The sequence below is a fragment of the Dama dama genome, chromosome 24 (assembly GCF_033118175.1).
Source record: "Dama dama isolate Ldn47 chromosome 24, ASM3311817v1, whole genome shotgun sequence".
NCBI classification, from domain to species: domain Eukaryota; kingdom Metazoa; phylum Chordata; class Mammalia; order Artiodactyla; family Cervidae; genus Dama; species Dama dama.
Genome location: NC_083704.1, coordinates 53,098,232 through 53,113,790, shown reverse-complemented (window position 1 = coordinate 53,113,790; position 15,559 = coordinate 53,098,232). Strand labels below are relative to the sequence as shown.

The following is a 15,559-nucleotide window of genomic DNA, read 5'->3' as shown; positions in this document are numbered from 1 at the left end:
TGTTAGGTACATATATGTTGAGAAGTGAAAACTCTCTTCTTGTGTTGATCCTTTTTTCATTATATATTGATCTCCTTTATGTTCCTTTATGGCCTTTGCTTTAAAGTCTATTTTGTCTGATACAAGTATTGTAACTCTACCTTCTTGTCATTAATGTTTGCATGGAATACCTTTTTCTATCCCCTCTCCAATCTATATGTGTCCTTTGCCCTAAGGTGGGTGTCTTGTAGGAGGTTTTTGTTTTTTAATTTGCTGCTACTCTCTTTTTTGGTTGGAGCATTCAGTCCATTGATACTTAAGATAATTATTGATACATATGTATTTATTGCTATTTTAAACTTTGTTTTCCGGTTGATTCTGTTCCTTTCTTTTTCTTTGTAGTTTGATTATTTCCTTTTATTTTATGTTTTTGTTGTCTTTTTGGTTTTTGTGAACTTATTGTATGTTTTTGATTTGTGGTTGCCCTTTTTCAAGTATGTTTGTCCCTTCCTATATCTGCTTGCATTGGTCTGATAGTCATATAGGCTTAGACACGTTAAAAAAAAGAATTTGCATTTTCTTACTCTCCTTTCCCACATTTTATGATTTTGGTGTCCTTTTCTACATCTTCATGTTTACCACTTTGATGTTCCTTGTGTTTGTCATTACTTTCACAAATAGGGATTTTTTTCTTTTTTTGATCTGTGTCCTGACTAAATTAAGTGATTTACCTTAAGTGATTTTTTCTTTCCATATCTTTTTTATTTAGAGAAGATGTTTCAGTATTTAATATGGGTTTAATATTTACTTTTCTGAGAAATTATTTATTTCTCCTCCTATTCTAAATGATAATTATCTGGGTAGACTATTTTAGGTTGCAGGTTTTTCCCTTTCAAGACTTTGAATATATTTTGCCACTCTCTTCTGGCCTGCAGTGTTACTATAGAGATATCAGCTGATGGCCTTATGGGGGGAATCCCTTGTAATTAATTCTTTGTTTTTCTCTTCCTAAAGGAAGAGAGAGAGGATTAGAATCCTTCCCAATTTTGCCATTTTTATTATCATATGGCTTGGTGTAGGTCTCTATTAGTTCATCTTGTTTGGAATCCTCTGTGTTTCCTGTCCCTGGATATCTGTATCCTTCTTTAGGTTTGGGAAGTTTTCAGCCATAGTTTCTTCAGATACATTTTCAATCCCCTTTTCTCTTTATTCTCCTTCTGGAATTCCTACTATGTGTAGATTGGCACACTTTATATTATCCCATAGATTTCTTTTACTGCTTTCATTTTTTTTTTCATTTGTGGTTTTTTTTTTAATTGGGTTATTTCCATTCTATCTAATAGGTCATTCATTCTTTCTTCTGCATTATTCATTCTGGTATTCATTGCCTTGAGCTCAACTTTTGTGTCAGCAAATGAATTTTCTAATTTTTCTTGGCTCCTCCTTATAGTTCCTATTTCCTTTTTTTATAGTTATCTGCATTTCTGTCAATAGTCTTTCTTAATTCCTTCAATATTTTCATTACCTCCGTTTTGAACTCAGTGAGTATTAGACTGAAGAGATCTGTGTCATTGTTCTTTCAGGGGAGTTCTCTTGGTTTTTGAATTGGGAGTTGTTCCTCTGCTTCTTCATTTTTCTTCTATTTCTCTTACTCTGTGAAAGTGAAAAGTCGCTCAGTTGTGTCCGACTCTTTGAGACCCCATGGACTGTAGCCTACCAGTCCTCTCCATCCATGGGATTTTCCAGGTAAGGGTACTGGAATGGGCTGCCATTTCCTTCTCCAGGGGATATTCCCCACCCAGGAATCAAAGCCAGGTCTCCCGTTTTGCAGCCAGACACTTTACCCTCTGAGCCACCAGGGAAGCCCTCTTACTCTGTGAGTTTGGGACTCCAGTACTCTTGCCTGGAAAATCCCATCAATGGAGGAGCCTTGTAGGCTGCAGTCCATGGGGTCGCAAAGAGTCGGACACGACTGAGCAACTTCTCTTTCTTTATATGGTCCTGGATGGTTTTTTATATGAGAGAATGCCTGTGGGTTGCTTGTGTGAGTTTCATATTTTTTGGCGTGAGGGCAGTTACTGGTTTGGGTGCTTGCTGTCTCTTTCCTCGGCGTGTGCTGGCCGTTATCCCCTTGATAGAAGATGCGCAGGTGTGTGACCAGCACAGGCTCCAGGAAGGCGGGGGCAGCAGTTGGTGCCCGATCCCGGGACCCTCAGTGGCAGCAGCAGCCTGTGTCTGCCTCTGGAGTCTGAGATGGGAGCAGAGGCTCACACCCACCCCTGGAGTGTGTGTAGGTGGTGCCCTGCTGCCTGAGAGTGTGTGGAGAAAGAAGCTCCTGTGGCAGTCCCCCTTCTTCTCATTCCCCCCTCCCTGCCCCAATAATAGCCCAGGCTCCTTCCCATACTCCCTCAGTTGTGGTGACCACACCCTCGCCCCCTCAGGCTGTCCCCACACAGCCCACCCCAGTCCTCTCCTGGGTCTGACCTCTGAAGCCCGAGCCTCAGCACCCAGCCCCTGCTCACCCCAGTGCAAGTGTCTCAGGCTGGAGAGTGGACTTCCCGGTGTGTGGAAAGATTTCCATGTTTAATGTTCCCTCCCAGGGGCTCAGGACCTGTCCTGATTCCTTTCTGTGTTTTTTATTGCCATTGCATGGTTATATGGAGATTTTCTTGCCCTTTTGGGAGTCTTGGGTCTTATGCCAGCATTCAGTAGATGTTCTGTGAAAATCACTGCATCTGTGGATGTATTTTTGATTTATTTGTGGAACAAGGTGAACTCTATATCTTACTTCTCAGCCATCTTGATCCACTTTTTGTGTCATATTTTAGATTCAGCATATAAATGATATCATAAGTACTTGTCTTTCTCTTTCTGACCTACTTTGCTTAGTATGACAGTCTCTAGTTGTATCCATGTTGCTGTGAAAGGCAGGATTTCATTCTTTTTTGTTGTTGTTGAGCAGTGTTTCATTATATGTATGTACCACATCTTCTGTATCCATTCATCTGTTGATGGACCTGTAGGTTGTTTCCATGTCTTGGCTATTGTGAATAGTGTTGCTATGAACATAGGGGTACATACATCTTTTTGAATTATAGTTTGTCTGGATATATGCCCAGAAATGAGATTGGTGGATCATATGCTAATTCTATTTTTAGTTTTCTGAGGAACCTCCGTTACCCTTTTCTACAGTGGCCACACCAACATACATTCCCAAGAATAGTGTAGGAAGGTTCCCTTTTCTCCACACCCTCTCCAGTGTTTGTTATTTGTAGACTTTTTAATGATGGCCATTCTGACTGGTGTGAGGTGGTGCCTCATTGTAGCTTTGATTTGCATTTCTGTAATAATTATGATGTTGGGCATCTTTTCATGTGCCTGTTGGCCACTGTACTTTGTCTTTGGAGAAACGCCTATTTAGTTCTTCTGCTTATTTTTGATTGGGTTGTTTGGCTTTTTGTTGTTGTTGAGTTGTATGAGCTATTTAAATATTTTGAAAATTAAGCTCTTGTTGGTCATATCATTTGCAAATATTTTCTTTCATTCCATGAGTTCTCTTTTTCTTTTATTTATGGCTTCCTTTGCTGTGCAAAAGCTTGTAAGTTTTATTAGGTCTCACTTGTTTATTTTGCTTTTATTTCTATTGCCTTGGGAGCCTGACCTAAGAAAACATTGGTATGACTTATGTCAGAGAATGTTTTGCCTGTGCTCTCTTCTAGGAGTTTTATGGTGTCATGTCTTAGGTTGAAGTCTAAGCCATTTTGAGTTTATTTTTGTGTGAGAGTGTGTTCTACCTTTACTGATTTACATGTGGCTGTCCAGCTATCCCAGCACCATTTGCTAAAGAGACTGTCTTTTTCCAATTGCATGTTCTTGCCTTCTCTGTCCAAGATTAACTGACTCTGGGTTTGAGGGTTCATTTCCGTGCTGTCTCTCTTCTGTCCCAGTGGTCTCTGTCTGTCCTTGTGCACACTGTTGTGTTACACACCTTGTGTAACTGTGGTGGTGTCCGATGTCTGGGAGAGTTATACCTCCTGCTTTGCTTTTTCCCATAGTACTGCTTTGGCAATTTTGGGTCTTTAATGTTCCTATATGCATTTTTGTGTTATTTGTTCTAGTTCTGTGAAAAATGTCATGGATATGTCGATAAGGATCACATTCAATCTATAGACTTTTTTGGGTAGTATTGCCATCTACCAATATTAATTCTTCCAATCCAAGAGCATAGGATATCTTTCCATTTCTTGGAATCCACTTTAATTTCCTTTGTTAATATTTTATAGTTCTCAGCCTATAATTCTTTTACCTCCTTGGTCAGATTTATCTCTAGGGGTTGTTTAAGTGTGTTTGTTTTGATGCAGTTTATTTATTTTTTCTTTATTTTTGCTTATTTCTTTATTTGGTACCCTGGGTCTTAGCTGTGACACGTGGGATCTTTCATCTTTTACTTGTGGCATGTGAACTCTTAGTTGCAGCTTGTTGCATGTAGTTCCCTGACCAGGGATCAAACCTGGGCCCTCTGCATTTGGAGTCCAGAGCCCTAGCCACTGGACCACCAGCGAAGTCCCAGTGCGATTTTTAAAAGTATTTTTTAAAAATTACTTGTCTAATATTTCATTGTCAGTGTAAAGAAATGCAACCAATTTCTGAATGTTAATCTTGTTTCCTGCTACTTTGCTGAATTCCTTTATTAGATCTAGCGGGCTTCTCTAGTGACTCAGACGGTAAATAATCTGCCTGCAATGCAGGAGACCCCGGTTTGATCCTTGGGTCGGGAAGATGCCCTGGAGAAGGGAATGGCTACCCACTCCAGTATTCTTGCCTAGAGAATTCCATGGACAGAGGAGCCTGGTGGACAACAGTCCATTGGGTAGCAAAGAGTCAGACATGAGTGAGCAACTAACACTTCCACTTTTATTAAAGCTAGTAATTTTAGTTTGGAGTCCTTATTAGTACTTTCTACATATGTTATATGCATCTAGTAACAATTTTACCCACTGCTTTCCAATTCTGACACTGTTTATTTCTTTTTATTGTCTGATTGCTGTGGCTCGTCTGTGTTGTACTTAGTTGCTCAGTCGCATCTGACTCTCTGCGAACCCATGGACTATAGGACTTCCAATACTGGTGATTGAAAGTGAATATTCTTGTCTTGTTTCAGATTTTAGTAGGAAGACTTTCTGCTTTTCACCATTATTTTTGCTATGGGTTTTTCAGATATGGCTTCTCTTATGGTGAGGTGTGTTCTCTCTATACCCAGTTGGTAAGAGCTGGGAGTTGGTAAGAATGGATGTTGAATTTTTGGCAAATGCTCTTTCTGTACCTATTGAGGTGGTCATGTGAAGTGAAGTGAAAGTCGCTTAGTCGTGTCCAACTCTTTGTGACCCCGTGAGCTACACAGTCCATGGACTTCTCTAGGCCAGAATACTGGAGTGGGTAGCCATTCTCTTCTCCAGGGGATCTTCCCAACCCAGGGATTGAACCCAGGTCTCCCACATTGCAGGCAGACTTTTTACCCGCTGAACCACCAGGAAAGCCCAGGGTTTTGACCTTCAGTAATGTGGTATAGTACATTGATTTGCGTATGCTAAACTGTGCTTGTGAACTTGGGATGAATCCCAAGTAGTGGTTTGTGACCTTTTTTATGTGGTGTTGGACCAATCTGGTTTGCTAATATTTTGTTGCAGATTTTTGCATCTATATTCATCGCAGATACTGGCCCCTAATTTTCTTTTTTGGTGGTGTCTTTGTCTGCTTTTGGTATCAGGGTGTTGGTGGCTTCATAGGGAGTATTTGGGAGTGTTCTCTTCAGTCTTTTGGGGAGAGTTTGAAAAGAATTGGTGTACGTTCTTCTTTGTATGTTGGTAGAATTTGCCTGTGAAGCCATCTGGTCCTGGACTTTTGTTAGTAGGGAGTTGTTTTTTGTTTTTTTTTCAATTACAGATTCTGTTTTACTCTAGTGATCAGTCTGTCCAAATTATCTGTTATTTTAAAAAAATTCTTATTGGATTAGAGTTGCTTGACAATATTGTGTTAGTTTCTGCTATAACGTGAATCAACTGTATATATATATTATATATATATATATTATATATATATATCCTCTTCTGTGGATTTCCTTCCCATTTAGGTCACCACAGAGCATTGAGCACACTTCCCTGTGCTTCACAGTAGGTTCTCATTAGTTATTTATGTTATACATAGTAGTGTCTATATGTCTATCCCAATCTTCCAATGTATCCCACCCTGCCTCTCCCCGCTTGGTGTCCGTGTTTGTTCTCTATGGCTGTATCTCTATTTCTGCTTTGCAAATAGGTTCATCTGTACCATTTTTCTAGATTCCACATATATGGGTTAATATATGATATTTGTTTTTGTCTTTCTGACTTCACCATGCATGACGGTCTCTGGGTTCATCCACGTATCTGCAAATGACAGTTTTCATTGCTTTTTATAACTGAGTAACATTCCACTGTTTATATGTGCCATTTCTTCTTCTTCTTTTTTTTTTTTTAAAGCATTTATTTATTTGACTGTGCTGAGTCTTAGTTGCAGCATGCAGGATCTGCAGCTGGGGCATGCAAATCTTAGTTGTAGCTTGTGGGATCTAGTTTCCTGACCAAGGTTCAAACCCAGGTCCTCTGCACTTGGAGTGTAGAGTCTTAGCCACTGGACTAGTAGGGAAGTCCCAGTGCAATTTTAAAAGGTATATATGTATTTCACATTACCTTTCTAATATTTCATTGTTAGTGTAAAGAAATGCAACCAATTTCTGATTTTTAATCTTGTTTCCTGCTACTTTGCTGAATTCTTTTATTTAGTAGTAGATCTAGTAGTTTTAGTGTGGAGTCCTTAGAACTTTCTATATGTGGTATCAAGTTATCTGCATCTAGTGACAATCTTACCTTTTGTTTTTCAATTTAGAAAGTGTTTCTTTTTGTTGTCTGATTGCTGTGGCTAAGACTTCCAGTACTATGCTGTATAGAAGTGATGAGAGTGGACATCCTTGTCTTGTTCCAGATTTTAGCAGGAAGGTTCTCAGCTTCTCATCATTTAGTATTATTTTGGCTGTGGGTTTCTCAGAAATGGCTTCTCATGTTGAGATGTGTTCCCTCTATATCCACTTTGGTAAGAGGTTTTTTTATGAATGGATGTCGAATTTTGTTGAATACTTTTTTCTGCATCTATTGAGATGGTCATGTGGTTTCTGATATTTGTTAATGTGGTGTATTACATTGATTTGTGTATCTTGAAACTGTGCTTATGAACTTGGGAAAAATCCCATTTAGTTGTGGAGTGTGATCTTTTTTCTGTGTTGTTGGATTCGGTTTGCTATTATTTTGTTGTGAATTTTTGCATCTATGTTCATCAAAGATGTTGGCCTCTAATTTTCTTTTTTGGTTGTGTCTTTGTCTGGTCTTGGTATTAGTGTGTTGGTGGCTTCATAGCAGGTATTTAGGAGCATTCTCTCCTCTTCAATCTTTTGGGAGAGTTTGAGAATTGGTGTAATTCCTTCTTTGTATGTATGGTAGAATTTGCCTATGAAACCATCTGGTCCTGGACTTTTGTTTGTAGGGAGTTTTGTTTTGTTTTGTTTTAGTTACAGATTATATTTCACTTATAGTGATTCAGTTCAGTTCAGTCCAGTCACTCAGTTGTGTCCGACTCTTTGTGACCCCGTGAATCACAGCATGCCAGGCCTCCCTGTCCATCACCAACTCCCAGAGTCCACCCAAACCCATATCTATTGAGTCGATGATGCCATCCAGCCATCTCATCCTCTGTCATCCCTTTCTCCTCCTGCCCTCAATCTTTCCCAGTATCAGGGTCTTTTCCAATGAGTCAGCTCTTCACATCAGGTGGCCAAAGTATTGGAGTTTCAGCTTCAACATCAGTCCTACCAATGAACACCCAGGACTGATCTCCTTTAGGATGGACTGGTTGGATCTCCTTGCAGTCCAAGGGACTCTCAAGAGTCTTCTCCAACACCACAGTTCAAAAGCATCAATTCTTCAGTGCTCAGCTTTCTTTATAGTCCAACTCTCACATCCATACATGACCACTGGAAAAACCATAGCCTTGACCAGACGGACCTTTTTTGGCAAAGTAAGGTCTCTGCTTTTAATATGCTATCTAGGTTGGTCGTAACTTTTCTTCCAAGGAGTAAGCGTCTTTGAATTTCATGGCTGCAATCACCATCTGCAGCGACTTTGAAGGCCAGAAAAATAAAGTCAGCCACTGTTTCCACTGTTTCCCCATCTATCTGCCATGAAGTGATGGGACCAGATGCCATGATCTTAGTTTTCTGAATGTTGAGCTTTAAGCCAACTTTTTCACTCTCCTCTTTCACTTTCATCAAGAGGCTCTTTAGTTCTTCTTCACTTTCTGCATAAGGGTGGTGTTATCTGCATATCTGAGGTTATTGATATTTCTCCCGGCAGTCTTGATTCCAGCTTGTGCTTCCTCCAGCCCAGCGTTTCTCATGATATACTCTGCACATAAGTTATAGTGATTGGTCTGTCCCAATTATCTTTTTTTTTTTTTAAACTTTCATTGGAGTATAGTTGCTTGACAATGTTGTTTGTTTCTGCTGTACATTAGAGTGAATCAACTGTGTATATCTACACGTATTCCCCCTTTTTTGAATTTCCTTCCCATTTTGGTCACCACAGAGCACTGAGTGCAGTTCCTTGTGCTATACAGTGCATTCTCGTTAGTTATCTATTTTATACATAGCAATGTGTATATATCTGTCTCAATCTCCCAATGCATCCCACCCCTCCTTTTCCCCCTTGATGTCCATATGTTTGTTCTCTACATCTGTATCTCTCTTTCTGCTTTGCAGATAGGTCTATCTGTACCATTTTCTTAGATTCCACATGTATAGGTTAATTTATGATTTTTTTTCTCTTTCTGACTCACTTCACCATATGACAGTCTCTAGGTTCATCCACACCTCTGGAAATGGCACAATTTTTGTTCCTTTTTATGGCTAAGTAATATTCCATTATATATATGGGCCATATCTTCTTTTATAAAAAAATCTTTTTTAATTTATTTGACTGTTCCAGGTCTTATTGAGGCATGCAGGATCTGTAGTTGTAGCATGTGGGATCTGTAGTTAGGGCATGTGAATGCTTAGTTGTAGCTTGTGGAATTTAGTTCTCTGACCAGTGTTCAAACTGAGGCACCCTGCATTGGGAGTGTGGAACCTTAGTCACTGGACCTATTTGTCTCTCAGCTATATGGAGGAGAAAAAGGGTTTTTCTGTTTGGGAGACCTAACGTAGAGGTGGTCCATAATTTTCATTTTAGAGCTAGGAACACCTGTTGGCTGTTTTCATCACAGTTGAGGGGGTTGTGGTCACTTTCTATTAGGGCTTCATAAAAGGGCTTTGCTATTAGCCCAAATTCTGCCATCCCCAGAAAGGTCCTCAGTTACTCCTTTGTTGGGGTTGGGAGTAGGTGTTGGAGGGTTGCAGTGACTTCCTTTTCGTCCTCATCTGGTGGGTCAGCACATTTCCCACATACTTAATCTGTTGTATGGATATCTGGTCCTTGTGAGGAGAGACTCAGTATCCTGTTCACCTAGGAAGTGGAGAACCTGAGTGGTGGTATCATCTGAATCTTCCCTAGTGGGACTATGTGGAGGTCATCCACACAGTATAGGAGAGACCCCTTACCAATTGGTGGGTGCTATCCCTGTAGCCTTAGAGCAGCAGAGTCCAGGTTAGCTGGGAAGTTATACGAGCGTCTGGATCTGTCCACTCAAAGGCAAAGAGGTACTGGGAGTCTGAGTGCAGGGGAGTGCAAAAGAAGTTGTCCTTTAGGTCTGGCACTGTAAACAGTTTGCATTTTCTGAAACTTAGGGTAGTGTGGTTGTATGGACTAGGGGCTAATAAGTGAACTGGGACCACTGCCTCGTAAACCACCTTCTGGTCTTGAACAAGCCTGTATTCTCCACTTTGCAGGCAGAAGCAGGGGAGTTAGGTTGGTACAAGAGTAACTGTGGTTTTGGACTTTGAATTTTAAATCACGTGCAGGCTCAAACACATCTATATTAATCAAAACAGGAACCATTACAATCAACACATTTTTGCCAATGAGAAGTAAATTTGTTTATTCCTGTAATATAAAAATCCCTGCTTCAGGATTCAACGAACTCTTGGAAACCATTTTCTACCTCCTGCTGGTTGTGAAAGCATTTTTCCTGAAAAAAGTTGTCAAGATGCTTGAAGAAGTGGTAGTCGATTGGTGAGAGGTCAGATTAAAAATGGTGGATGAGGCAAAACTTCGTAGCCCAGTTTGTTCACCTTCTGAAGCATTGGTTGTACAACGTATGATTGGGCATTGTTATGGAGAAGAATTGGGCCCTTTCTGTTGACCAATGCCAGCTGTAGGTGCTGCAGTTTTTGGTGCATCTCAGTGGTTTGCTGAGCATACTTCTCAAATGTAATGGTTTCACTGGGATTCAGAAAGCTCTAGTGGATCAGACAGGCAGCAGACCACCAAACAATGATCATGACCATTTTTTTGTGGAAGTTTAGCTTTGAGAAGTGCTTTAGAGCTTCTTCTCAGTCTAGCCACTGAGCTGGTCATCGCCGATTGTCATATAAAATCCACTTTTCATCACACGTCACAATCTGATCAAGAAATGGTCCATTGTTGCATAGAATAAGAGGAGATAACACTTCAAAATGACTTTTTTTGGTTTGCTGTCAGCTCATGAGGGCTTCCCACATGATGCTAATGGTAAAGAACCTGCCTGCAAATGCAGGAGATGTAAGAGATGCATGTTCAATCCCTGGGTCAGGAAGATACCCTGGAGATGGGCATGGCAACCCACTCTAGTATTTTTACCTGGAGAATCCCATAGACAGAGGGCCTGATGGGCTCTAGTCCATGGGGTCGCAGAGTCAGACTTAGCATACATGTTAGCTCATGAGGCACCCACTTATTGAGCTTTTCCTGTTTTCCAATTTGCTTGAAATATCAAATGACCAAAGAATGGTTGACATTGAGTTCTTGTGCAACTTCTTGTGTAGTTTTAAGAAGATCAGCTTCGATGATTGCTTTCAATTGGTTGTTGTCAGTTTTGGATGGCCAGCCACTAAGCTCCTCATTTTTAAGGCTCTCCTTTGCAAAACTTCTTGAGCCACCAGTGCACTGTATATCTGTTACTAGTTCCTGGGCCAAATGCATTGTTGATGTTGTCAGTAATCTCTGCTGCTTTTACAACCCATTTTGAACTAAAATAAGAAAATTGCTCAAATTTACTTTTTGTCTAGCATCATTTCCATAGTCTAAAATATAAAATAAACAGCAAAAAAAATAAAGCAAGAAATGCACGTTAAAATGATATATAACATAATGACATCTATTTAAGAATGTATTCCAATATCAAATGGCAAATTTCAACAATGCAAAAATTGAAATTACGTTTGTACCAACATAATACTACACAGAAATTGGCAGGATTGTAAAAGCCCATATTTTAAGAACTGGGTTATTAAATGATGAACCTCATTGGGCCTCAGGTCTCAAGGGTTACTGTTTTTTCTGTGGGTCATCACCATTGGGTTTCAATGAAACCTGACCTAAAGGCACATTATAGCCCTTTCAGGAACCTCAGTGTCCCAGACAGAGGGGTTTACTTGACAAAAAATACGGGGTGAAGGGGATACCTCCTCTGAGGCTGACTGGGGTGGTCTCCATGGCCAAGAGCAGTGGTTTCTCCTTGTGGGTGCCTTCTCTGGCGGGGTGGAATCTCCAAATTGAACTCTCACCTGGAATTGAGTGAACATCTCCCTTCTTTGCAAGGGGATGGGGCACTCAGGCATGAACAGGAACTGGTGTGCTAAGGTAAACTTTCCTAGAAAATAGCTGAGGGATGTGTGTCGTGTGAATCACTTGGCTTTGGGCTTCTCAATCCTCATTATTATACAGGGTGGGGAAGACAAGGATCCAGGGAAAAAATGTTATCACAGAGTAGGTGGATCTATTAATAACAAAAACAAACTTTCCCACTTGCCATGTTAAGGGTTACCCAAGGCTCCTCCTGGGAAATGACCTGGTGTCTTTTGGGAGCCAGGGATGGTCCTGGGCCCCATCAGGCTTCAGTCCTCTCTGCCAGCATCGGTTTGGGAGACCCAAGTCCCCTTCAGAACGGGGGCAACCCCGCTTTCAGTGGTTCTCTGGTTTGCATGTCAGGCAGGGTCCCAGTGGATGTTTTCCACGCAGGAGGCATTTGTCCTTACAGCGGCCCTCCTTGCTTTATTTAAAACTGGTCCATTCCCAGCTGGGCAGTGGCTCAGATCTAGATTTTCTAGTCTTGCCCTCACCATGGGCTGTCACAAGGGGGGTAACCCTGAGGAGGGGCGGAAGCCAGGGCCTCTGCTGAGATTGTGCCTTTCATTGTTTTTTCTGAATCCTCTTTGCCTCCTCAAGCCTGTCTCTATTGTTAGATACTACAGAGGCCAAGACCAATAGCTTATTTATGGGGATTTGGGGTCTCACAGTTGCCTTCTTTAATTTTTTCCCAGTTCCTTGGGCAGATTGAGTGATAAAATGGCTATTTACTAGGACTTGCCCTTTGGGGGTTGTCAGCATTAATATTGGTATTTTTTTTAAATCAATATAATTTTTATTGAAGCATAGTTGATTTACAATGTTGTGTTAATTTCTGATGTACAGCAGTGATTCAGCTATACATACACACACACACACACATTCTCTTTAAAATATTCTCTTCCATTATGGATTATCCCACAAGATTGGATATAGTCCCCTGTGCTGTACAGTAGGACTTTGTCATTATTACTGTTTAGTCGCTAATACGTGTCCAGTTTTTTGAGATCCCATGAACTATATAAATAGCCCACCAGCTCCTCTGTCCGTGGGATTTCCCAGGCAAAAATACAGGAGTGCATCATCATTTCCCTTCTCCAGGGGATCTTCTTGACCTAGGGATTGAACCCATGTCACCTGCTTTTATCATATATATACATATAAAATAGCTTGCATCTACTAACCCCAAACTCCCAGTCCATTCCTCTCCATTCCCACTCCTTGGCAACCACAACTCTGATTTCTGTGTCTAGGATCCGTTTCTCGCCATATTTTAGATTAAGCATATAAGTGATATATATTTGTCTTTCTCTTTCTGACTTACTTAGTGTGATAATCTCTAGTTGCATTCATGTTGCTGCAAATGGTATGATATTGTTCCTTTTCATGACTGAGTAATATTCCATTGTATCCATGTGTCACATCTTTTTCATCTGTTTATCTGTTGATAGACATTTAGGTTGTTTCCATGTCTTGGTTATAGTGAAGAGTGCTGCCATGAATATAAGGGTGCATGTATCTTTTTTTAAAATTCTACACTGTTTTATGAAAAAGAACAAACAAATTGATTGATCTCCCAGGAGGCCGATTAAGAAAAACAGTAAGAAAGTACATGTGGACAGAGGCAGAAAGGAAAATAGAACATTGCTTCAATTTTTGAAGGTATTAAAAACCTATGACTGTATATTTTTAAAATTTATCAATTAAAGATTTGAATGGAACACACAAATATCTCAAAGCTTGTAAGCTAAACTTATACTAGAAGAAATGCAGAATCTGAAGGGTTTTGTATAAAATTAACTGAGCATACAATGAAGTCTTACCACAGGTAAGATGCCAGGATGCTTCACAACTGAATTCCACAATAAAGTTTAGTAACAAATATAATTAATTTTAAGAATTTTTTCAGAAAAGAAAAAAAGGTGGGGGAAAGAATTCTTAATATATAAGGCCAGTGCTACTCTGAAACCAAAATCTACCAAAAAATTTAAAGAAAAAAAATCATAGGCCAGTCATATGCATGCATTTATTCAATAGATGCAAAAACCCAAGCTGATACTATCAGACCAAACCCAGCAACAAATACGATGGATGATGATACATTGTGATAATTCTGGGTATTTTATTTATTCTAGGTTTATTCTAGGGATACAGGCTGGTTTAACTCTGTAAAATCTACTATATAATTTGTCAAATGCATAGAAATCACATAATCAGTAGATCATACTAAGTATTGAATGAAATGCATGACCCATTCATTAAAAATAAAATACTCATAGAAAACTTGGAGTAGAAGGACATTTCTTAATCTGATAAAGGGTATCTACAAGAAGACCTTAAAATAACAACAGTGAAATATTTTCAAAATTTTGCTTTTATTTATTTACTTATTTTAGGCTGTGCTGGGTCTTTGTGGTTGTGCAGGGGCTTTCTCTAGTTACAGTGCTCGGGCGTCTCATTGCGGTGGCGTCTCTTGTTGTGGAGTACAGGCTTGCAGGCTTCCATAGTTGTGGTGCACAGGCTTACCTGCTCCGCAGCATGTAGAATCTTCCCAGACATAGGATAGAACCTGTGTGTCCCCAGCCATTGGCAGGTGGATTCTTAACCACTGACAATCAGGGAAGTCCAACAGTGAAATATTGAAAGTAAAATGTTGATGTGGGAAATGGAATCAAATGTTTCATCCCAAGGTACATGACCAGAGAACACAGAGCACCTGTGAGAGTCTGTCCTGTGTGACCCTATTCACTGAGGTTCATACGCAGGGAAACTGCCCAGTTAGAAGCCCAGGAAGTGGTCTTGGCAGGCTCACGTCGAGATATTCTAGGTCTTGACGGTATTTTTCTGTCGCTCTGGGTGGTGATTACAAGTGGGTCCATGGAGCGATACAGTGGTTATATGTGTGAGTGGATGGATGAATGTTACACTCCATGCAAGTGTGTTTTTTTTAAATTATTTATTTATTTTGGCTGCCCTGGGCCTTTGTTCCTGCTGTGCTTTTCTCTATCTAGTTGCAGTGAGCTGGGAGCTACTCTCTAGTTGTGGTGTGTGGGCTTCTCATTGCCATGACTTCTCTAGTTGCAGAGCATTGGCTCTAGGGCACATGGGCCTTATTAGTTGCAGTTCCTGGGCTTTAGAACACAGGCTCAATAGTTGTGGCCCACAGGCTTAGTTGCTCCATGGCATGTGGGATCCTCCTGGACCAGGGAGCAAACCCATGTCTCCTGAATTGGCTGGTGGACTCTTTACCACTGAGCTACCAGGGAAGCCCTATGCATGTATCTTTTTGAATTACGATTTTGTCCAGGTATATACCCCAGTGTGGGATTGGATTGCTGGATCATATGGTAATTTAATTTTTAATTTTCTGAGGAACCTACACACTGTTTTCCATAGGAGCTACACCAGCTTACATTCCCAACAGTGTAAGAGGATGCCTCTTCTCCACATCCTCTCCAGCATTTATTGTTTGTAGGCTTTTTGATGACTAGTGCCTGGGTATAGCTTGTTGTAGTTTTGATTTGCATTTCTCTAATGATTAGTGATGTTGAGCATCTTTTCATGTGCCTGTTGGCCATCTGTATTTTGTCTTTGGAGAAATGTCTATTTAGGTCCTGTGCGTGTTATTCCATTGGGTTGTTTTGTTGGTGGTGGTGTTGAGTTGTATGAGCTGCTTATATATTTTGGAAATTAAGCCCTTGTTAGTCATAGCATCTGCAAATATTTTGTCCTAT

At 40.3% G+C, this 15,559-nt stretch overlaps 1 non-coding gene across 1 annotated transcript; it reads right to left on the bottom strand.

The window, feature by feature from the left end:
• Positions 1–4,468: 4,468 nt before the first annotated feature.
• TRNAW-CCA (transfer RNA tryptophan (anticodon CCA)) lies at positions 4,469–4,541 on the bottom strand. The gene has a single exon. It is a non-coding gene; the product is annotated as a tRNA-Trp (tRNA).
• Between the last annotated feature and the right edge of the window lie 11,018 nt (positions 4,542–15,559).